General features: G+C 49.6%; 1 protein-coding gene across 1 annotated transcript in view; it reads left to right on the forward strand.

Moving 5' to 3' along the window:
* The window catches only part of DAB1 (DAB adaptor protein 1), a 3,348,596-nt gene that overhangs the window by 2,330,446 nt on the left and 993,951 nt on the right, over positions 1 to 24,199 (forward strand). The gene's annotated exons all lie outside the window — the stretch shown is intronic.

Consider the following 24,199-nt stretch of genomic DNA (forward strand, 5'->3'; position numbering starts at 1 on the left):
GTGACTGTCAGCAACATTGCCAATTGGATCCAAAGTGGATGTAATGCTTTAGCTTTCGGAATGCTGGCTTTGGGAACAGCCTCAAGGGCTGTTATTGGAGATGTGACAATGATGCGTTTCCCCTGGGATAGTGGTTTCTCTTTAATGTCAGCCATCTGAACAGCAGTGAGAATTTACTGGGTGAGAGCAAAGTGTTGTTCTGCTGCTGAATACAAATGAGATTTGTATGCAATCGGGACTGTCTCACCCGCATTGAATGTTACCTAAGTAAAACCAATGGCACCAACAGTTACTCTGATTACCAGATGTTTTTTATTGTCCCTTGTGTGTAAGTGCTGTGCTGCAAGCATGTCTGTTTGCAAAGCTCTAAGAATGCGTATGTGTTTGACTGTCCAAAATGTACTGGGAAAGTCAGAACGTATTAAGTCATATAAGGGTTTTATGCGTGATGCGTAATCAGGAATGTAAGTTCTGCCAAAATGAAGGAAACCAAATAGGGATTATAGTTTTTTAATGGTATTTGGAGGTTATAACTGTGTGCTTCTTTCCAAGAATTGTGGCTCTAGCTCTTTCCTTTACTTGATAGCTCACATCCAAAAAACAGGTAGCTAAGGAAGGCTATTTTTGTTTTTTTGAAGTTGAATTTATAGCGGAATTTGGCAAATCCTATAGCAATGCAGGATACCCATCTTAGATGTTGCAGTATTTCATCATCCGTGAGATAGATATCATCTACATAGGAAAATGCTTCAGTGTCAATGTCATGCAATATTGAAGTCACACGAGCTGTGAAAAGTGCTGGACCGATCTTATACCCCTGTGTTAAATGACAGAATTTTTTCTGGGAACCTAGTGCACTGAAACTTGTTAGGTCTCTACTACCAGGCACTATATTTTGATAGAAGAAACCATTGGAAATATCCAGTGTTGTTTTGTATTTTTTCCGCACTATGTTGTTCATAGTTGCCGTGCTATGAGAGTTTTGTATAGCATATGTGCATGTATGACTATTTAAGTGTCTGTAATCTAAGACTATTCTGTACAAATCATCCGGTTTAGCTACTGGGAATAAAGGGTTATTCATTGGTGAGACACAGGGTTTGATTACGCCCTGGTACTCTAGTTGTGTGAGGATTTCCCTCACAAGTGCTTTAGCATTATCTTTTATTGGATACTGTTGGGGTTGATTTTTTATTGTAATTACATGATAGGGGGAATCTTTATCCCACCCTACATGGTTGCGATATAACGCGGGTGTCTGCACCAATGCCCAATCAATTGCGTAGGATTCTGTGAGCTCATCAGGAACAAGAGGCAAGAAAGAAGGTTAGATAATATCTTACCTATATGTTCAAGTACGGACAAATTCAGGTGGCCAATCCCTTTCGGCCAGTAGAACATCATATATATTTACAACGCAGTCCCAAAAGATTGCGTTGATTGTGCATTCATTGTCTCCTTCTAACTGCAACGTTACTGTCCGCAGTTTCAACTTGGAAGAAGTAATCAGTTGCTTTCACCTCCAGATGCTCTTGAAGATTCCAGTGAACTATTGTGACCTCTGCCGCGCTGTCTAGCAGATCTAGTGCCCACTCATTGTTCTTCAATAGAGCCCTCTTCTTGAGTGGCATGACGAATCGCAACTGCTGCCACTTTTTTCTTTTTGAATTTGGGTTTTTGTTGGGGAAGTTTCTCTTCTTTTTTAACAGAAACGTCTCTAGAGTGTTGTGATTCCTGTCTCGGTTTCACATACTCAGTTTTTCGCTCTGACCACCCACCTCTCTCACTACGTTTTTCTGTCCTAAAAGGAACGAGATTGTATCAGTATATTAATATTTGTCAGGTGTTTTAATATCATCTCTGTTTCTGAGATTATATCTATTCTGTGGGGTCCCCGTACACTGAGATTCTCCCCTTTCTTTTTTAGGTGTTTGTTGTTTTTTATCCCAGCGTTTTTTAGAACCCTTGGGAGCTTGCTTGGTAGAATCTTTATTAGATTTACCCTGAAACTGTGGTTTTGTGGGTCGTGCCCCCAGACTACCTCGACCAATACTAGAGTTATTCCTCATGATAATCTGTGGCAGCTCACATTCATGATCCTCTGGAGGAACGTCCTGGAGCTGCATGCACATTGCTAGTGCAACTGCTTCCCCTTTAAGATTACTCAGTGTAATGGAAGATACAGTGGCAAACTTGCCCATAAGTTGCATCCCCAAGGCCGGGGCAGCCCCATATTCATCTTGAATTTGTTTTAACACTTCCGGTAAATTGGCAAGTGTCGGTGTACCGTATGCAGTAGTATAGAGCGTGGCAAATACCGTGCCCCATGTATTGCAGTTATCTACAGTGGGAACCATCCTAAATGGCAAGCACATAGTTAATATTCTATGCTTATCCTTAGGTCCCATATGGGGAAATACTGCTTCCAATGCATTTATTTTTCGAGCTAACCAAAACTGAATCTCTTCTTGTTTGGCGGGTACTTTACCCATGATCGAATGGATTAATACCTGACATTACTGCATGTGGTTGCACCTGGGCAACACGTGCTGGGTTTATATTTAATATTTGCATTACAAACTTCACTAATCGTCTGTATATTGTCGTAAGCTCAGTATATAAGTGACGGACTTCAGCTACCGTCAAGGTTCCTGCAGCAGGGTGAGGTGTATATATGGCCAATAAAGGCCAGGTAGGACTATCATTACTTAGAGGACCTAACCTAACGTGTAGAATTGTATGTGGTAGGGCGCCATCCAGCCAATTATTATGTTCTTGAAAAGATATAGGTACTTCTAGATATGCATATGCTCTATATTGTGCAGGTATGTTTGCTGTTGTATAGTGGGGAAATGTATTTGTGTTCCCATCAGCTGCTGGAAATCTGACCCAAGAATAGACATTTTCTGTTCTTTAAGGTGCATGAGCCTCAGCAACAAATGTAACAGGACCCGCCTGGGCCTTTAGGCCATGTGCTAATAAATGTGCAGTAAGTGGTGGTCGCATATTGACTGCACTTGCTACCTGTTGCGGGTTCGCCATGATGAATGGTAAGTTTTTGTTCTGAGATAAGCACACCAAAGGGGGATTATCATTTTACAGTTCAAGCTTGAACAACCTACAATGTTAGTTAGGTACACCCGGCTTAGCTGAGGAGGAAAATCCTCAATACCACCGACGTCTCCATATATAGTACTGAGGTGTCTTTGCATGTAGTGAGACAGAGATACTCAGGAGGCCCCGAAAATTTGTGCCTGACCGAACGTTGGCGGCACCATGTCGCATAGGCTCTCATTATACTAATGAGACTACTGGATTTGGGTGGCAGAATCACCTGTACTGTGGGGGACTGAGTCTGAACCCACTGCAGGTGACACCCAATCTGGGTTTTGTTCCGGCTAACCAGCAATGCCTCATCTCCACCCTAGAGCAGGGATGATTGGGCAACCGGGCGCATGACACAAATGACTCCTCAGGGAAATCGTGGTCACTCAGATCTCATCTGTTTCTCTCAGTTACATTAGTCTCACATATGCAAGGACAATCAGAGGCAGAGTATAGTTCAGTAAGGTTTTATTGAAGTAACTGCATCTTAGATAATAAAGCGTGTATTGCAATAACTAGGACGATGAAGCATGACAAGATAAAAATTGTGACAAGGAGAGTGAAACATAAAAATAACGCAACCATATTGTCACTAAGGGCCTGATAAATACTTTTTAGCGCCACATTTACGTAATTTTGTGATGCAAAAGTGACACAAACTTACAAAATTCAATTATGTTTTGTAGGTTTGCACCATTTTTTAATCAAAAAATGATGCAAATGCGGCGCTAAAAAAGTATAAATCAGGCCCTAAGATCATTAAGAATAGCTCCTACCTAAGCTATGTTAGAGCACAGCATGTTAAGCTCTAATTCTGCCCTTCAGGGTCCCCTGGAAAGACATCATCCCTCATACATGAGCAAGAGGTCTGTAGTCTACATAAGCAGCTGCAGCGAAGCAATCAGCACAGTCGTGGTCATCTGGCTGGAATCTCCCTCTAATGTACATGGGTCAAAGTAGTGTTATTTTAATAAAACAGCTGATGTTCCAAGAAAGGATCCCCACCTGAGAGTCTGTATGTTTCTGTGAACATGAGAGACAAAGTGTACCCCACAACTAACAACATGGGAGGAGCAAGTCTTGGCGATTCTGCATCCTGAGGGCCTCGCAGGAGTAGATGGAGGAATGGACTCTGGTAAGTCAAATCTTAACTATTACATCCCCCACCCTACTTGCATGCCATCACACACCCCCACCCTCGCCCTCACCTCCATCACTTCAACTCCTCACAGATGTCCCAACATCACAAACCACACATCCTAACACCAAGCCCTGCATGCATCAACAAAGCATGGACACCCATCACCAAAGCATGGCCACTGGACATACCCATACACCCCCCTAAACCACCATCACACAAGGACCCACACAGGAATGCAAGCACTGGGGCACACGGTCACCCACCCATTGCACACCATGGCACACACAGATGTAATAAACATCCTTTTATACCCCTGCAGGATCCCTACCCAACGTCACCGGACAGGAGGGTCCACACATGTCCACACCACCAACAGAAGAGGCCCACAGTGATGACAGCAGCTCTGTCCAACTGGATCTAGATGACCAGCCCGGCCCATCGGGAACATCTTGACAGTCGGTTCCCCTGACACAGTCACAGGCCACCACAGAGCTTCCCCCCTCTGGAAACACCAGCACAGCATCCACCCAGCGGGCCCATACCTCTGTCCACAGGACACGTCAATCAGCAGTGTGTCCACCACTACAGGGAACCCAGGCTAACCCACCACCCCAACAACAACAGGGACCTGGGGGCAGTGGTAGTGGGCACACGGTCCAGGGGACGGAGGCCCAGGAACACAGGGGAACTGGGAGGGCTGCTGTGCGACAAGAGGAGGACAGGCCAAGGAAACCCACTCTCCATGAGGCCCTCTCCAACATCATGGGAGCCTACCACCACTCCCAGGAGACAATGGCAACAGTACTGGCCAAGTTTCAGGAGACCCAGCGCCTGCAGGAGGAACAGTATTTGGGCTTCAGGAAGGAACTCAGATCCATCAATTCCACACTGGGCACCATCGTAGGGGTGCTGAAGGAAGTACTCAACACCAGAAGGGACACTGTGGCACAACAAGGGGCCCCTGACACTGGCCTGGACGATGAACTGCCCACCACCTCCGCCAGCGCTAGTGGACAGGAGGCACCGCCACAGGACCACCACACCAGCACCCCACCCCCTGCAGAGGGAGATCCACCCCGCAAACGGTCCCTGAGATCCAGGACAAAGACAGAGAACGATGCCAAGACCCCGCCAAGAAATGAGACAACCCTGAATCTCATCCGTCTGTCCCACTTTGTCACCCTGTCCATCCTCAAACTGCCCCAGCTCCACTTCCTATGCCCATTTGGGCAATGCACTTGTGAGACTAATAGACTGGACTCTGCCATGGACATTCCTCCACCATCACCCCTCACCATTTTACAACCCTCTCCAATATTGAGCCCTTAAATAAACACCCTTGAAGCACAAAACAATCTGGAGCCAGGCTGTGATTTCGAAATAGTGTATTAGCAATTACAGTGTCAAAATGCTCTTTCAAATGTAATGTCAACATACCTATGTCACACAGCTCTAGTCCATGAGGAAACAAAGCAGATGTCACACAGTGGGACCCACATCTGTGAAATCGTGAGGGAAAGTGACAACTCAGTGACCATACACTGGGTGAAAATAACATACAGTAGAGAAGTAATAGTGTTAAAGTACATGTAGTAGGAAGGTTTGTATTCTTACCTGTGTCTCACTGGAAATATTGCAGGATCACAGAGTTCCTGTTGTCGATGTCCTCTTCTTCTGCTTCCTCGTCTTCACTGTCCACAGGCTCCACAGCTGCAACTACACCACCATCTGGACCATCCTCCTGCAGAAAAGGCACCTGTCGTCGCAAAGCTAAGTTGTGAAGCATACAGCAGGCCACGATGATCTGGCACACCTTCTTTGGTGAGTAGAATAGGGATCCACCTGTCATATGGAGGCACCCGAACTGGGCCTTCAGGAGGCCGAAAGTCGGCTCTATAATCCGCTGAGTTCGCCCATGGGCCTCATTGTAGCATTCCTCTGCCCTTGTCCTGGGTTTCCTCACTGGGGTCAGTAGCCATGACAGGTTGGGGTAACCAGAGTCACCTGCAAATGGCGAGGGACAACTGTTAGGCACACACTAACCTGTAGGGATATCCCCAGACCCAGACAACCATTCCCACTGACTTGCTTCCAGGTGCTCACCTAATAGCCACACACGGTGCCTCTGGAGTTGACCCATCACATAAGGGATGCTGCTATTCCGCAGGATGTAGGCGTCATGCACTGAGCCCGGGAACTTGGCATTAACATGGGAGATGTACTGGCCTGCCAAACACACCATCTGCACATTCATGGAATGATAACTCTTTCGGTTTCTGTACACCTGTTCACTCCTGCAGAGGGGTACCAAAGCCAAATGTGTCCCATTGATGGCACCTATGATGTTGGGGATATGTCCCAGGGCATAGAAGTCACCTTTCACTGTAGGCAAGTCCTCCACCTGAGGGAAAACGATGCAGCTCTGCATGTGTTTCAGCAGGGCAGACAACACTCTGGACAACACGTTGGAAAACATAGGCTGGGACATCCCTGATGCTATGGCCACTGTTGTTTGAAATTACCCACTTGCAAGGAAATGGAGTACTGACAGCACCTGCACTTGAGGGGGGATTCCTGTGGGATGGCGGATAGCTGACATCACAACTGGCTCCAGCTGGGCACACAGTTCCAGGATTGTGGCACGATCAAGCCTGTAGGTGATGATCGCATGTCTTTCCTCCATTGTCGACAGGTCCACCAGGGGTCTGTACACCGGAGGATGCAGCCATCTCCTCACATGTCCCAGTGGACGATGCCTATGAAGGACAACAGCGAGCACAGAGTCAACCAACTCAGAGGTACGAACCCACAGCTTACACAGAATACGATTCATAATCCGAAATTTGGCCTGTATGAGTGTTGAGGCAAGGCCTAGGTATGTGTGACGCAGTTAAAAATTGAGCCATGTGGGCCCCTGAAATGGCGGCTGCCTGACCTGTAAAGTGGGACAATGGGATGTGAGGTAACTGCGCTGGCGTTGTACACCATCGCAGTAGGCGGTCGAAGACCGCGGCGCAATTCTGCATTGGTTAACATTGGACCCTATGGGTCCCAGGAGCCAATGACGATGTACACCGGCGGCGACGGTACGCACCGCTGCGGACGTTACCGCCATTTTCTATCTGTTCAATCACTCGATAACTGATCTTCGACAGGAGAGGACCTACACTGCAAGTGCTGCTGTGACCTCGGTCTGGAAGAGACAATGGCTCGTGGGTCTGGGGAAAGGGCCCCTGCCTTCACATCGGAGGAGTTGGAGAAACTCATGGATGGGGTCCTCCCCCATTACACGCTACTCTACGGTGCTCCAGATAAAAAGGTAAGTAAACAGGGAGCATGCTGTAAGGGCTATGCCTGTGTGGGGTGAGGTGGATGAAAGATGGGGGGGGAGATTGAGGCGTGCATGAAACGATGGTGAGTGCATGTGCCACATGGCAAGGGTAGGGATGGAGGCCAATGACTGTGACGGTGCAGTTGGTAATAATTTTCCTTTTCCCCCTGTACAATTCATGTAGGTCAGCGCCCACCAGAAAAAGGATATTTGGCGTGCCCAACTTGGGAGGGGTGCCTGTCGCAACATGACCCCCCTGATGTTCAGGATCTTGGCGGTGGCGTACCCGGAGTTCGATGGGCACTTGAGGGCATCACAGCAGCCACAAGGGGGTGAGTACACTCTCATTCTGCTGATTTTGCGTGCAGTGGATGTGTCTAGGTGGGGGAGGTGGGCTGTGGGTCTACCTAGGCCAGGGCGAGTGTGCTACTTAGGTCCCCTTATTCTGGCAGACCCTGTGGTACCCCACCCCACCTGTGTACAGTGGCAAGAACACCTAGTCAGGTTCCTGTGTCATCCATGTGTGCAGATGTTGGCCATAGCCTTGTAGGCCATGTCCCAGGGATTGAACAGTGGACCACAAGTGCGTAGAGCAGGTGGCTTCTGTGTGTGTCGTGTCCACCAACAGTAGCGGTAATGCATGCACTCAACATGTTTTTCTTCGGTCGTCTCCCTGTTCTTGTCTGTATTAGCTTCATCAGGCGGAGGAGCAGTGGCACCGGAGCAGGAGGGAGCTGCATCCCACATGGCCCTGGAGGGCGAGACAACGGACTCGGAGTTCACCAGTGGGATGGAGGGCGAGGGGAGCTCCACGGCGGGGACAGGAGCTGAGACCAGTGATACGGACTCGTCCTCTGATGGGAGCTCCCTTGTGGTGGTGGTAACATCTGTGCCCCCTACATCTACAGGTACAGCCGCCACCCCCCTACCAGTCCGCCCTCTCAGCAGCCCCTCAGCCTTTGCCCCAGGAGGGTGGGCATCACCTTCTCCCCAGGCAACTCAGCCCCTGCTCCAGTCACCCCTGCTGCCCTCAGTGAGAAGGCCATTGACCTCCTCAGGTCCCTCACTGTTGGGCAGTCTACCATTTTGAATGCCATCCAGGGTGTAGAAAGGCAGTTGCAACAAACCAATGCATTCCTGGAGGGCATTCATTCTGGTCAGGCGGCCCTTCAGCGAACTTTTCAGACTCTGGCCTCAGCACTGATGGTAGCCATTGTCCCTGTCTCTAGCCTCCCCCCTCCAACTTCCTCCACCCAGACCCAATCCCCTGTACCTCAGCCTATCCCAAGCACACCTTCAGACCAGCATGCACACACGTTAACACACAAGGGAAGCAAACATAAGTACTGCACATCCCACAGGCACTCATGCAAGTATCACACACATGCAGACATACCAACATCCACTACCTCCACTGTGTCCCCTTCCTCCTCGTCTCCCTCCTCCCTCCCAGTCTCGTCTCCACTAACACCTGCATGCACTACATCTACAGCCACTACTTCCATCACCAGCACACACACCACCACACCCCACTCACGTGCAGTCACCACCCCCACTACCATTCACACATCCCCTGTGTCTGTGACGCCTCCTCCCAAGATACACAAACGCAGGCACACACCCACCCAACAGCCATCCACCTCACGACAGCCTACAGCGAATGCACCTTCACCCAAAGTCACCAAATGAACACCTCCTACAACCACAACCACAACCTCTTCCTCCACTCCCAAACCCCCTCCAGCTACCCGTCCCAGTGTTCCCAAGAAGCTTTTCCTGTCCAACCTTGACCTCTTTCCCTCACCTCCCCCACCCCGTCAGTCTCCTAGGGCCCAACTCTCCAGGTCCCAACCTAGCACCAAGGCCACAACATCCACAGGACCAGTAGTGACTGTAGTCACCAGAATCTGGAGTGCACCTGCCACCAGGGCAGCCAATGTGGCACGGAGACACAGCACGGACATTCCCCCACCTGTCAAGCATCAAAAGTTGGCCAGTGCCCTGCGGGAGAGGGGGAAGACTCCAGCCACCAAAGCTGCTCCAAGGCATACAGGTGGGAGTGTGGAGTCAGCTGCGACACCTTCCAGGGTGGGGAAGGGCCACAAGAAAGTCAGCAAGTCTGGGAAGAGCAGCACGGTGGAGAAGACCGCCATCATCCCCGCTGCCCAGGAGGCCATCACCATCATCCCCGCTGCCCGACAGGCCACTGCCATCATCCCCGCTGCCTAGGAGGCCACCGCCATCAGCCCAGCTGCCCAGGAGGCCACCGCCAGCACCAGCCCAGCTGCCCTGGAGGCCACCACCATCAGCCCAGCTGCCCAGGAGGCCACCGCCAGCACCAGCCCAGCTGCCCAGGAGGCCACCACCATCATTCCCACTGCCCAGGAGGCCACCGCCATCAGCCCTGCTGCCCAGGAGGTCACCGCCATCAGCCCAGCTGTCCAGGAGGCCACCGCCATCATCACTGCTGGCCAGGAGGCCACCGCCAGCACCAGCCCCGCTGGGCCAGAGAGGACCGCCAGCACCAGCCCCGCTGGGCCAGAGAGGACAGCCAGCACCAGCCCCGCTGGGCCAGAGAGGACCACCAGCACCAGCCCGGCTGGGCCAGAGAGGACCACCAGCACCAGCCCTCTGGGCCAGACAGGACCGCCAGCACCAGCCCTACTGGGCCATGAAGGACTGCCAGCACCAGCCCCGCTGGGCCAGAGAGGACCGCCAGCACCAGGCCCGCTGGGCCAGACAGGACCGCCAGCAGCAGCCCCGCTGGGCCATGAAGGACCGCCAGCACCAGCCCTGCTGGGCCAGAGAGGAGCGCCAGCAGCTGAGTCACTGCCAAGGATGCCACAAACACTGCTGAACAGGGCACCGCCGCCACCAGCACCGCTGAACAGGGCACCGCCGCCACATGCTCCGCTGAACAGGGCACCGCCGCAACAAGCACCGCTGGCCCATGAGCGCCAAGGGCACTGACGCTACTGAGTCCGTCACGAGCAGGATGAAGTACTCTGTGCACAAAGCCCCCTCCAGAACCAGTGGAGTATCCCCTCCACTACCTCTGTCCTTGGCAGGATGAAGCACTCTGGGCACAAAGCCCCCTCCAGAACCATTGGAGACTGTTATCCACTTGAGAGACTGTGGCTTTGCACTCCCCAGGATTGTACAGTGGACAAACCACCCACTGTAGAGACTTGAGAGACTGTGGCGTTGCACTCCCCATTATGGAACAGTGGGCAAACAACCCACTGTAGAGACTTGAGAGACTGTGGCTTTGCACTCCCCAGGATTGAACAGTGGGCAAACCACCCACTGTAGAGACTTGGGAGACTGTGGCTTTGCACTCCCCAGGATTGAACAGTGGGCAACCCACCCACTGTAGAGACTTGAGAGACTGTGGCTTTGCACTCCCCAGGATGGAACAGTGGGCATGTGGCCCCCTTGTGGATTTGGTGTCGTGCACTCAACCGACTGAGGTGCCCCCCTTTCACTTCCCCCTGAGGTGCCTGTTTGATTGCTATCTGATGCCCCTGCAGTGTTCTCTCCGTCATAATCGGTGACTGAGTGTGGGCCTCGCCCATACCGTGTGGGCCCAGTGTTCCACGGACTTCAATAGAGCACTACCTGGACTACTATTCTTGGTGTATATATTTGTTTACAGTGTATATATATTTTTGCGTACTGGTTTTTAATATATTACAATGGTTACACTCATTTCCTTTTGTCCTTGCATTCTTCCAGGGGGGCTGGGGGTGTAACTATAATGTATCATGCTGTATTAGTGTGTGTGTTGTCGTGGGTGAGGGTGGGGGTGTTGCATGTGTGTGTCCCTGTTTTTTCCCTCCCCCCTCCCCTGAGTCGTAGGTGCAGTACTCATCGTTGTCTTCGCCGCCGGCGTTCGTGCTCCTGGTAGAGGAGCAAGAAGATGAGGGCTGGCAGGATGTGGAGCTCGGGTCACTTCCCAAATCACTCCATCTCCCATTAAACCTCCCACCTAATCACCTAATGCCCCTCTCCTGCATGCCACACAGTCACCCACCCCCAATGCCCACACACTCCCTGCCAAGTGTACAGATAGCACTGCCAATAACAATCACTATGACTCCCACAATGCACTAGCCTATCCACCACAAAACATGCATTGTGCCAATTGCATCACACCTCTTGCATGTATGACAATTGCACTAGCTACAGCAACTGGATATTCCGACTGAGGACCACTACATGGCAATGACAGCAATGCTATGGCACTACACAGTGGAAAACCAACCCAGGGACAGACGCAGCACTGTCACAAACCCAACGAACCACTAATCCAGGCACACTACCCTGAAATGGACTAATCTTGGCCAGGACAGTAAGGAAGTATACTCCATGCACAACAGGCACAGACAGGACAAACAACCTAGCACCCACACATACCCACCTCCCATTTGTACACCATGCTGCAATGTACAGCCATTCCAAATCACATACCTAGCAAGCCAGAATGCCCATCAGCTAACAGGCCAAACTTTACATATTAACCATCACCAGGAACACAACCAGCCCACTGAGCTAAAGTGACCAGGCCTGATGCAAACAAGCTCAAGGAGCATGGCACACATGTCCCAATCCACCATCCACAAACAGTGTTAGCAGTGCTTCACCTGTCAATGCCAGTGCTGGGAATCAAGTGAAGCCACTGTATGCATCAGACTAATAGACAACCATACACACCTACAACATGTAACTCTCTTTCACTCCATCCACAGGTACCCCTGGCACAGCAACAATGGACAGGTTACCAGAGACTGCCAGCCCTCATCAGGATGAAGGCCCCAGTGAGGGAAACGGCACTGGATATCTGGACAGAGATGACCTACCTGGCCCATCTGGGACCCCTGGTCAGTCTACCACGCCCTGCCTCACCGTGCCCACACCAACCCCGCCCCCCCCACCTTGTGGCAACAACAATACAGCCAACCCTTCGTCCCCAAACCTGTGCCCCAATAACTGGTCAATCAATAGTGTGCCCCACAGTACAGGGTCCTGAGTCATCCCCTCACACCTGAGACAATGAAGGTCCTGGTGTAACTGGGAGTGGGTACACTGTGTCAGGGGCACAGGCACATGTGGGCAGATGGTGTGGAGGGACCCTGTGGGACGTAGCACCCAAGGGAGGCATCTTATCGGGAAGCCATCTCCCAAGTCCTTGGAACTATCCCAGTACAGGATGGGGCCGGATCATATCCATGATGTGGGAAAACCAGAAGCAGCAGAGGGAATACCTCCAGGAGGTCATGCAGCCACCATGGCCTCCATTGCAGGGGGACATTAACACCACCCTGCGTGTTTCCTTCACCCACCATCAGGCCCCTTACACTAGCCATATCACATTAGAGCCCTCAACATCTGCAGCTGCTGGTGGAATGGAGGCCCTGCCAGAGGAGGCACAGGCAACAGGCACCCTCTTTAGCTGGAAACTCTCCCTCCCCCGCAACTTTGGATGTCTGTCCAGACAACCGGCTGGAGCAGATGCCAAGACCAAAAACACTGCCGGGAAGAGACCCTCACCTGATAGCTCTCCCTTGTATGCCATTGAGACACCCTGTTGACAGTTTAATGCCTAAAGTCCATTTTCCGATGGCCCATGGACACTGAACCTGTGCTACCTACACCTTTGCCACCTACTCTCAGGATTTCTTCTACCATGACCCACCTCATCACCTGTTTGTCACTCAAGACACAATAAACACCACTGATCACAGCCACTGCATATGTGTGTTTATTTGTACAGCAACAAAAGTATGTTTATCGATTTGTCAAGGAGGATTCGGCCACAATGCAACAGGCAATGTAAAGGACTGCAGAGGGAGGTATCTTCTGCAGCAGACACAGTACAACAGATATGTGCTAGGGCTGATGTGAGGGAGTCCCTAGTATTGGGCACACACCAGATTAAATCAACACATCCAACCCACAAAAAGTCCATTACAGAGATCACCATCAGGATAGTAGGCATAGTGGCAGCTAAAGCACATAAGTAGTCCATAGTGGACGTGCCCAGTGTAGCAGGCAACTAAACAGGGTACAACAGATAACACATCTACAGCACCATTCGTAGTAAATACATCACTAAACACTGTGCATGGCACCTCTCGTGCTAAAATCCACAATGTGCACAGTCGCCAAAGGATAGAGAACATGCATGCCCAAGCAATAGTAATGTCAAAGAAGAACAGTGCACAGTCAGTAGATGGAATGACATGACAACAGGAGTATGCAGGACACATTGCACAATACTGGCCTTTCTATGAGAGATGTGATGCATTCAAATTGTAGAGATTACACCTGTCAGAGAGAATACATTACAACTCTGCACCTTAGATGCAGTCAGTCACCTTCCACAACACACACATGGGGAAATGAACACATTACACCACCACTGATACACAAGATCAGGAGGACCATAAATGAAAAACCTATGTTGAAATACCAGACATGTAAATACACTGAAAACATGCCTGCATGTAACTGATTGATGAGCTCAGCCCTTGGTTCAACTCCACCTTCCTAATCTGCCTCCTCCTCACTTTCCATGTCAGCATCACCAGCCACTGGTCCAGCTGCCTCCTCTTCCTCAGCTAGTAAGGGTATCTGACATCTCAGGGCTAGATTGTGGATCATGCAGCAGGCTACTATGATCTGGCATACCTTTTGAGTGTAGAGGAGGGCACCTCCGGGGTCATGCACGCACCTGAATCTGGCCTTCAGGAGGCCAAATTACCTTTCTATTGCACGCCTCGTCCTGCCATGGGCCTCATTGAAATGGTTTTCTCCTTCAGTGGCAGGTACTTCACTGGTGTCAACAGCCAGGGAAGGTTAGGATAGGCAGAGTCACCTGTGTGAATAGAGCTAGGACCTGTTGCAATACAGAGACAGCCACAGAGAACATTGGGATGACTGGTGCCATAACAAGGACATTCAACCGAATGCTTGCATACCTATGAGCCACACCCCCTCCCTCTGCAGATGTGTCATAATGTGTGAAACTTTGCTATTCCTCAGAATGTAGGAGTCACGCAGAGATCCGGGAATCTTGGCTGTCACTTGAGAGATGTATTGGTCTGCCACACACACACCTGCACATTGATGGAGTGGTAGTTTTTCCTGTTCCTATACACCTGTTCATTGGCACTAGGGGGGACTAAGGGTATATGGGTGCCATCAATGACCCCTATTACATGAGGTATGTGTCCCACATCATAGAAGTCTGCCTTCAAATGGGCCAAATCCCCTCGCTGGGGGAACCTGATGTAGCTGTCCAGGTGCTTCAAAAAAGCACACAGTACATACTTCAACACAAGACTGAACATTGGCTGTGACATCCCTGCTGCTAAGCCCACTGTCATCTGAAAGGAGCCTAAGCAGAAAAGTGTAGCACTGACAGAACTTGAAATGTGGGAGGGATGGCATAGAGATTACGTATGGTAGGCAATAGATCTGGCTCCAACTGTACACATAGTTCCATGATGGTCTGTCAATTCAGACAATAGGTCTCTCCTCCAGGGTTGTAAGGTCGACTAGGGGATGATATACGTGTGCATGTCTCATTCTCCTCAGGACAGGGTATCTAGGATGGAGAGGAGAAACAGTGCAATGTGAAATGCCCACCGCACACGTTGGCACAACACAACTAACTTGCACACACCTAATAATGTCCACATGGAGCACACTGCTGGCACTTACCATATTGGACACGCTGAAGTGGCATGGACTTCTCCCTTGATGCACAGTGCTGCTCCTGATCAATAGTGTCTGACATACATCACATGTGTCACGTTCAATATGTCGTACACCAACCTGTCCTGCACAGAGCCTGTATGTAGTCATGACATATACCTATACGTTGACACCGCCAATCAGCTGGGTATCTGGACATGCTGGTCATCAGACCCCTAACCACATAAGGTCACTGTGTCATGCATCTCACATGTATATGCCAAAACATGATGGCACCACTTAGGCCTAGCCCTCTATCTGCTGTATAGGGTGTATGGTGCACTTATTTTAATCCATAAAGGCATGATATGTGCCTAAAATGGCAGCTGTCTGACCTGCAGCACTGGACAGGTGGTAGTGACCTAATTTTGCAGCGTCTGTCGTCATGGCGGTAGGTGGTGGCAACCACCGTGCAATGTCTCATTGGCTAACATTGCTGCCTATGGCAGACTGGGGTCAATGGTGATCACCGCCAGTGGTGACGGTCCTGTATATTGTGGCCGTGACTGCCATTTTCTGCAGCCTAGCTCACTTGACTCAAGACACTCTAGCAAGCAAGACATACATGAGTTGAGCTTCTGTGTACTATCTCTGGGAGCCATCATGCCACGTCCTGCAGGTGATAGGGCCCCCGCCTTCACCCCAGAAGAACTAGAGAGGCTGGTGGATGAGGTCCTACCCCTGCATGAGCAGCTTTATGGGGCACCAGAGGAGCAGGTGAGCCCAATGCAATGTTCAAGTGTGATAGGGTGTGTTTGAGGGTGAATGACATACGTGTGCCAGTCAGGGAGCACATGCATGCGGTGGGCATGGGGTTTAGGCGTGTGAAACATGAGGCTGGGTATGTGTGGGCATTTGGTGGGACTGATGTTTAAAGTACACTGCTGTTCGTATAGTGCCAGTCTACATAACTTTCTCCTTCTGTCTGTGTCACCCATGCAGGTCAACGCCCATAAAAAAGAAGGGGATTTGGCGTGCCAACGCCAAGCAAGTGCGGACCATGGGGGTCCATATCCAGTGGATCACCCATTGTCACAAACGGTGGGAGGACCTCAGATGCTGGGCCCGGAAGACCCCGGAGGCCCAGCTGGGGATGCCCTCCCAACGAGGGAAGGTTGCCCGCAGGGTCCTGACCCCCCCTAATGTCCCACATTGTGGCAGTGACCTACCCTGGGGTGGATGGGCGTTTGAGGGCAGCACAGTAGCCACCATGGGGTGAGTACTGACTGTATCCTGGGACTTGGCTGGCCATATTTGTGATTGGGTGCCTAAGTGCTGCCAAAGTGGAATTGCAGTTAATGCTAAACGTGCATCAACATTTGGAAATGGGCAATAGGCACCTTTGCTGAATATCTTTTGTAGTTGTGTCTCCATGCTCTACTGTCAGTGGATTTTTATCTCTCTGTTCCATACCTCCCAAAGTCTGTAATGTGTTGATGCACAAATGACATGGGCACATGTGTGACTCCATCCTGGCCCTACGATGGATGTGAACGCAAGTACTACACTAACCATTGTGTTTGACCAGCCCAAGCCATCTGTATCAGTGGCTCTGAGGTGGCAATCTACTCCTATCTGTGTAGCCAAACTGTGCATGTGACTGTGCTACTCTCCTTCCACCCCGGGATGTAGATCATGTACTGTAACTGGTATAGATAGATTGTGATGCTGCCATTACAGTTACACCACTGAACTGTCCTTCATGGGACAGGAGCACTGGGCTATGAGCTGACTAGGTACATATAGGTGATCTGCTGACTGTAGGGTATGTGTAGGTAAGCAACCTGGAACACTGATACATGTAGATTTGATGAGGTATGATTGCACAGTTCTAACATTCCTGGGGGCTATACTTGTGTGACGTGTCCTTCCAAAGTATGAGTTGGTAAGTGCCCTGGCTGATCCCTGGCTGATCCCTGATGTGTATGTGTATGTGTATATGGCATGTATGACAAAGTCCTAGCTTGTCCTCTGCTGCATTGCTGACTGACTGCCTACATCGTGTTGACATGGATGGTTGGGGGCACTTCTGATGGCCTGTGACTCTTACAGATTGGCTTGGCTATTAGGTTGTGGCAGATTGGGAGTGGTTTGGGCACTGCATGACACATCTGATGTGAAGTGTCTAGGTGTCTGACTGGTATTGGCCAAATCTGAGTTGTCCTCCATGATGGCCTCAATATACTGAGTGGGCAGCCATGTGTAAGGATAGGTAAGTATTGTGTGCTCAGTGCTTTGGAACTGTATTCACTATGATGGGCATTTGGCAGTGGACATGAACTATTCATGTGTTGTTCCTGTAGGGGACTGCAGTGTATTGTTGTGTAATCTGCACATCCAATGGGTGATACAGGTATTGTGATGTAAGATATGTAATCAAGCATGGTACTGATAGTGCATTCAGGGCATGCTGTGCCAGTTTAAGAGGGCATAGGTTGGCATTATGGGGACGAGTCTACTTAGGTATTGCTGTAGGTGTGAGGTTTGCCAGGCAGGGGTGGGAAGTTGTGCCATGTCGTGAGATGATGTAGGTAATGTGTCCTTGTAAATGTGATTATCTAGCCATGATATGTATAGTGACAGATGTACATGAGTATGGGAGGTGTATGTTAATCATTTTGCCCCTATCTCTCCCTCTCTCATTGTGTGCATCAGCATCGTCTGGCGGAGGAGAAAGGGCACAGGTGAGTGGGGAAGTAGCAGCCCACGGGACCCAGGAAGGTGGCACCACTGACACTGAGAGACCCAGTGGGATAGTGGAAGAGGGACGTGCCACGGGGAAGGCCGGATCCAACACATCATCTTCGGAATCTTCCTCCAGTGGACACTCCCTTACTAGCACTCCTCTCCTAGTTTATCCCGAGCCAGTTGCCCCTGTCCACCCACCCAGGAGGGTGGGTGTCTCCTTCACCACAGACACCTCTACCACTGCCCTAGTCAGCCCTGCTGCCCTAAGTGAGGAGGCTATTGACCTTTGTGGGTCAGTCAACCATTGTGAATGCCATCCGGGGACTGGCAGCTCACGTATAGCAGAGCAATGAGTTCCTGGAAGACATTCATGGTGCTATGGCTGCCCTCCAGAGGTCCCTTCAGGCTCCGGCCTCCTCACTGACATCAGCCAGTGTCCCTTTGTCTACCATCCCCCCTCCACCTATCTCTTCCCAATCCCAAACCCTCCAGAGCACACATTCACACAGACATGCATCCAACTCAACAGACACAGTTGGCACTGACAAACACAAACACGAGCACCACGAGACCTACCACTGGCATGCACACAGAAAACAGCCACCTTCAGACACAACAACGTATACTCCCTGCACAGACTCCCCCACCACTCCCTCCTTCACAGAAACTACACCTGATTCTCCAGCAGCCAGCATATCATTATTTGCAGATCCAGCCACCAGTCCCATCTTACCCAGTGTCACCACAATATCAGACCCTCAGACATCTACCCCAGTCACCACATCCGCACTCACCACAACCACCAACACCCCCACATGCAACATATGTACCATACCTGCAGGCACCACACCAACAGAAAGTCACCCATCCAGCATGGCATCTCTCAGCATCTCCTCCCCAACCCCTCCCAAGACACCTAAACACCCGCACTCAGCCACCCAACAGACACCCAGCACACATAGGCTTTCCACGCACACCTGCACCCAAGACAATCACAAACAAACAGCTTATGACCGTTCCCCTTTCCCTCCACTCCCAAACCCTTTTCCCATGACTGCCCCTGTGTGCCTAAGAAACCTTTCCTGTGTGAGTTTTCCCTGTCCCCTACCCCTCTCCCACCCCATGAGACCCCAGAGCCCTTTCTGTCGCTCCCCTAGTCCAACCATTTCACCTCAAAGTCCTCCCTGTCACCCCTGCTAGTGTCCTTTCCCCTGCAAACAAGTCAACCCCTACCAAAGCTAAGGGCCCCCTCCCAAGGCCAGACCTAAGGAACCCCCTCCCAACCCCAAGGACCCAACTCCCAAGCCCAAACCCAAATGCAAGGACCCCCTTCCCAAGCACAAATCCCCTCCACCCCCCCTCGCCACTTGATGGCCCTACCCTGCGGAGGTCATTTTGCTGCCAGGAGTCAAGTTGGGACACAGTGAGGTGCCTAATGTGCCTTTGCCACATCGGACATTGGACTTGCCTATGGGTTAATATGTAAATAATTAAATATTTCTGTTTATTATGGTCACTTAATACATCTTGGCCAGCTAGATGTTGGTATCCATCGAACGCTACTTGTCCTACCTTTTTTTCTCCATGTCCATATTTGTTTGTGATACTTAGTTTGAGTGTGTGGCATGTGTGTGTGTAGGCTGTGCATGCTGTTGTGCATGGCTTGCATGTGTGTGTGAGGCCCTGGCATCAGTTCCGCTGTGATGAGTGTGTATTGTGTGTGTGATATGATCGTGTAGTCATTTGCATGTGTGTAGCTATATTGTGTATTGTTCATGGTGTGATATGTTATGTTGGTGTTGTGTGTCATTGTTGGATATTGTGTGTGCGTTTGTGTGTGTGGCATTGGCTATGTCCTAGGTGGTGTATGTGGTGTGGCCATAGTGTGACAACACATTCGTTGTATGGTTGTGTCTTGGTGTTGGTTGGTTGTGTGGTGTTGTTATGTGTTGTGTATATGTTGTGATGTGGAGGTGTGTAGTGAGAGTGGTTGGCAAAGCAACTGTGTAATTGCTGTTGTGTGAGTCGGTGGTGTTGTGAATGAATGTGTTTGACCGTGGCAGTGTTGTGTGTGCGGGTTGCTGTGTGTATGTCACATGTGTTGGCTGTTGTGTGTGTAGTTCATGTGTGCGTGTGTGTAGTATGTGGGTGCATGTTTGTATGTCAAGGTGTGTGGGTGTTCGTATGGGTGTGCGGGTACTTGTATGTGTGCCCGTCGCAAGGCATTCCGGCTGTGTGTGTTGTGTGTGGGTGTGTACTAATGCCTTTCCCTCCAGTGTGTGCTAAGTGTGTGTGTTCTTGCAGTTGTTGTCTTTGTCACTGGATCTGGAGTCGTATGAGCAGGAGCAATTGGAGGAACTGAGTTCTGGTTCCATGGTGGCTCTGATCAGCTCTGTGTTCCTGAAGGTGAGTGTTTCCTTTTATAGCATTTGTTTCCACCAGGGTTTTGGTGGTGGGGCGACCACAGCGGAAACCCTGGCGGTGTGCACCCTCATAGTATTTCCAGCAGTAACATGCTTCCCGCCGGTCTGAAGGTGCCTACCGCTGACCGCAGCGGTAAGACCGCACTAGCGGTGTTTTGGCTGTATTGAGTTTGGAAGACAGCCATAGTCATAATATGACGGTCTTCTCCGCCAGCCCATCGGCGGCATGACCGCTGCCGCCATCAGAGCTGTCTTGAAACCGCAAAGAACGTAATGACCACCAAAGTGTGTAAAGCATTCAAATATCACAAAACAGTAATTAAAAAACCCCACAGGAAATAGTTTAAAAAAACAAAACCAATTATAAAAATAGGCTGTATTTTTATCTTTAATTTGACACCAAATTGATTAAAATTGGACAAGAGGAACCTAAGATATCAATTTTTAAAGAATAAGGGCCTGATTACAACTTTGGCGGAGGGGGTTAATCCGTCCCAAATGTGACGGATATCCAGCCCACCGTATTACAGGTTCCATAGGATATAATGGACTCGTAAGACGGCGGCCGGTATATCCGTCACATTTGGGATGGATTAACCTACTCCGCCAAAGTTGTAATCAGGCCCTAAATGTTTTATAGCGCATTGAAACTAAAAGTGCCAATCTGGACATGTGGCCAGACTTGACCATGGCAAAGTCAAAATTTGAGGCCGACCACAATAAAGTCTTGCTCAGCTACAGTAAGTCTTTTTTCCAGGACGAGTTTCTTCACTGGGACAAAGTCACAAGTTGGATCCGACCTCCCTGGAGCCCTCTTCTGCTCCTTGAGTGTTAAGACTCCAACTTCCAGAAATCACCTGGTTCAAATCCAAAAATTACCACTAGCCACGGGTCAGCTGTTCAGTTTCTTCAAGGCATAATGCAGATGACTTTGGTCAGCTATTTTCTACCTGCAGCAAACAGGGAGTCCCTTCTCAAAGCAGTTAAAGATAGGCAAAGTCATTTTAGTGCTGAAGCCCATGTGCAGCTGGTACAGTTCTTCAGCGTGCAGTGTCTAGGTGTAGGTCAGGCTCAGTCCTTCTTCTTTTTTGTCTTGTTTCTTGTAGGGATCTGAAGTGTGGATGCTGCTCTATTCCAGGGATGGAAAGCCCAGGGAGCCAACTGTCCAGTCACAGGCAGGCCACCACACTCTTGGATGACCACTTCCTGGGAAGTGTGGCAAAAGTCAATCCCAGGGAACAACATTCCTCAGAAATCCAAAATGGCAGAAATTCAATCTCAGAGGTTAGGTCTGGCTGAGCCCACCCACTGGTGTGGCTAAGTTTCCCTTAACACACCCCTTTCCAGCCCTCTCCTAATCAAATCAGGGGGCACCTGGCTGTCTGGTTTTGCAGGAAATGGTGACGTCGACTTGCTGGACCAGTTTGGTTGCTCTCCCCTCATTCTGTTTCACCATCTGCTGAGGCAGTTCTCCTCCCCCAAGCACTTCCTTTGTCCTCAGTCCAGGCCACTTCACACCTCATCAAGGCAGCCTGGCCAATCAGAGAAGGGCACTACAGGGCTGAAGTTGGCAACTTTCAGGTAGAGTTCTAAAACTCTTTCACTGATTTAGGTATATTTCAACAATGGCAAGTTGTTCGATTTATGATAACAATAAGTTTGACACCACACTTAAAATATTTAGCTCCTTCTGAGACATTTATTCATTTAAAATAAAGTCTCCCCATGTTACTCTATAGAGCCTATTCACTACAGCGAGGGAAAACAAGTTTGGCTATTTTTCCATTACCAGGGCTTAGAAAACATATTTTATAAAGTCCCTGCTTATAGTTACATAGCACCCAGCTTTAGGGGCACTTGGGGTGACATATGTAAAAATAAGGCAGTTTAAGACTTTTCGAAGTACTTTTAATTCCAAAGTTGATTTGGAGGTTAACTTTAACTTAAAAGCAGCTAGCAGAGCAGGCCTGCTTTTAAAATGACACTGGCTGCCACAGCAGTGCACCTATAATGCATTATCTATGCTGGGGTCCCTAAACCTACATGCCCTACCAAATACTAGGGAATTCTAGGTAGGTTTGCATAGTCAATTATAATTAGCCTAATTTGCATATCCATTGAACATAGAGCACTGGCCCAGGGACTGGTTAGTAGTACCCACGGCACAACCAAGAGCCATTAACCACCAGTATCTGTCCAAAAGGTTTGGGGGTGACCAGGCAAAAAGGAGGACTTCCCTACAGAGATATTTAGAATTTATTTAACCAGACATTGTTTTCATGTTTAATTAGTTTAGCCGGAGTGAAGGCCCATATATTTTTCTGTGTTTTAACTTTCAATGTACAGTCTGCTTTTGAATGTTTTTCTGAAGCTGCAGGTGTCAGGATCTAAGAACAAGGTAATGGGGCACTCATAGTTTGAGATGATAAGAAAAGCCCGATAGAATGCTTACTGAGGATGTGAGGAGTATCCTGAGCTTGCAGCTGTAACTCTTGTGAAGTTCTAGGTCCGAGGGTGTACGAAGATTGACTCTGAAAACCCAGAAGGCCGAAATGTCAATTAGCAAAGTATAAATTATGGTTATGTTTTTGAAATAGGAAAGGTATTTGCCAATGAGCTTATGCTTGGAAGAAATGAGATTTAAGTATAGTTTAGTTAGAGGTAAGATTTAGATTCCCTCTGCCCTTAGTCGAGAGTGGACCTAACACAGATACCTCTCTTGAACTCTAATTTCTATGTAGCTTCATGCTGCCATACCTCTCTTGATGGGAAGTTTTCCAGAAGTTCTTTTGTGCTGCCTTTTTGCCTGAACCCATAGCATATTAGCTTACTTAGGAATTTAGATTAAGGGGTCATTACGAGTCTGGAGGTCCAAGAACCGGCAGACTCGCTGTGATAGTCGAACCACTGCCACATTACGACCCTGGCGGGCGGACCCACCAGGGGACCGCCATCCCCACCAGGAACATGGGTCCAACGTGGTGATGGTGGTCGAGTTGTAATCAGCCAGGGCAGCACTGAACTCAGTGCCACCTGGCTGATTACAACCCCACTTTATGTCAGCCTTTTCATGGTGGGGACCTCACCATGAAAAGTCTGGTTAAAAGCCAGTGGCAGGGGCCACAGAGGGCCCCCTGTACTGCCCATGCTCCGGACATGAGCAGTGCAGGCTCCCCTCTGTCCAGCACCATCGGACTACGCACTGTCTGCACAGCAGACAGTGCACATTTCTTAGCTTCTAGTTTGCTATGGTATTGGCCTCAGCTCCCTTAAAGGAGCAGAGGCCAATATCGTATCACAGTTCCAATCTGTAAGCCCAGCAGGAATGCACATTACAATGGTCCTGACGGTCAGACAGCAGGAACAGCTGGGGGGGCGCCACTGGTACGTCTGTGGTATCCTCCCCATGGCTTTGTCAGTCTGATTTTAGGACCCCCAAAGTAGTAATGAGGCCCTAAATGGGTAGGCAGGAGAACTTGGATTCGAACTCTATACATCATTTGTTTTCCCTCATTTTCTGCATTATCGCTATAGAATTAGTGGCGTTTTATGTGTTTTTATATGACGTTTTGATACACCTTTGGTTATTCTCTACATTTACACTATGATTTTGAGACAGAATATAGAATTAGGACCCACTGCTGGATCAAGCTGATAGGGTATTGAAGGCAGAAAATCATGACTCCATTAACAAAAAGTTTGTTTTCAGTGGTGTTGTAAATAAGAACACTAAATGCGTGCAAGCCGCTGAGT

Source organism: Pleurodeles waltl, chromosome 4_2 (genome assembly GCF_031143425.1).
Source record: "Pleurodeles waltl isolate 20211129_DDA chromosome 4_2, aPleWal1.hap1.20221129, whole genome shotgun sequence".
NCBI lineage: Eukaryota > Metazoa > Chordata > Amphibia > Caudata > Salamandridae > Pleurodeles > Pleurodeles waltl.